A 1,123-nucleotide genomic window follows, 5' to 3' on the forward strand; every position below is an offset into this window, starting at 1 on the left:
GTGCACCAGACATGCAAACACCCATCCTGTGTCACTCCCTGCCCTCTCCCATCATCTGCTTGGTTATGGTGCTGGGTAACTGGAACAGGTGGTGGGAAGCACAACAGTTAGAGCTCGTTAGAGCTCATGGAGGCAGCCAGCACACTGCAGGAATAGTCTGTTACCCTGCTGTGCTCCGTGGGACTGACATGGACCTCACAATTCTCCATGCAGATCTGCGTTCTGTTCTGGGAGCAGCGTGACAGCCAAGACACACGTAGTGTAGGTGAGCTTAATGTAGGTGAGCTTAATGTAGGTGAGCTTAGTGTGGGTGAGCTGAGTCGGGAGGTCTCACCTGTGCTGTGAAAGGGAGGATTCGGCTCCAGCCCTGGCTGCATTGCAGCACTGAGTCGGGCTGGTTGCAGTAAGCACAGATCCACCCTTGGGGCCCAGAGCCCCGTGGGGCCAGGCCTTTGGGCTGGGCATCGTTAATAACCTTGTCCAACTCCTGCCTCAGTGTAACGCAAAGCGCTGTAACCAGGCAGATAGCTTGAGTTTGACAGAAAGCTCCCTTTAATTTGGACAAAGCCCCGTGTCATCGCCGTACAGGGGTGGCTCAGATCTCAAAGATCTCACACACAGCTCCGTGTCTGCGTCCTGCACAGGGACATTGGGGCCGTGCTGAGCAACTTCCAGTCTCCACACACTGCTGCAAGGAAACGGGCAGCAGAGCCCAGTGAACTTAAAGTTCCTGTGTCATGAGACATGCAGAAAGTTCCAGCAGTCTGTTTCCTGACTCCTCAAATTACCGGAGCTCTGGTTTTGCAGCACAGAACTGAATCGCGCCGGACGCGCAGCCCCATCCCCATCGCGCACACGTGGCAGCGCTCGGTGCCGTCCCGGCCGCAGCTGCGTTCGGTGCCGCAGTGAAAGGCAGCGCCGGAGGAAGCCGGAGCACGGCGGTAGCGTGGCCGAGCGGTCTAAGGCGCTGGATTAAGGCTCCAGTCTCTTCGGGGGCGTGGGTTCGAATCCCACCGCTGCCAGTGGTTTATTTTTTGTCTCCTCTGTTTCCCGCAGCGCCCCCTGGCGGCCGCGCCGCGCTGCTCCGGCAGAGCATTGTGGGTAGGAGGAGGGCCGGGGCCCC

At 58.6% G+C, this 1,123-nt stretch overlaps 1 non-coding gene across 1 annotated transcript; it reads left to right on the top strand.

The window, feature by feature from the left end:
- The first annotated feature begins 940 nt into the window (after positions 1 to 940).
- On the top strand, positions 941 to 1,022 carry TRNAL-CAG (transfer RNA leucine (anticodon CAG)). The gene has a single exon. It is a non-coding gene; the product is annotated as a tRNA-Leu (tRNA).
- Positions 1,023 to 1,123: the final 101 nt, after the last annotated feature.

This window comes from Coturnix japonica, chromosome 13 (assembly GCF_054131305.1).
Source record: "Coturnix japonica strain WE chromosome 13, WE-NBRP24, whole genome shotgun sequence".
Lineage (NCBI taxonomy): Eukaryota > Metazoa > Chordata > Aves > Galliformes > Phasianidae > Coturnix > Coturnix japonica.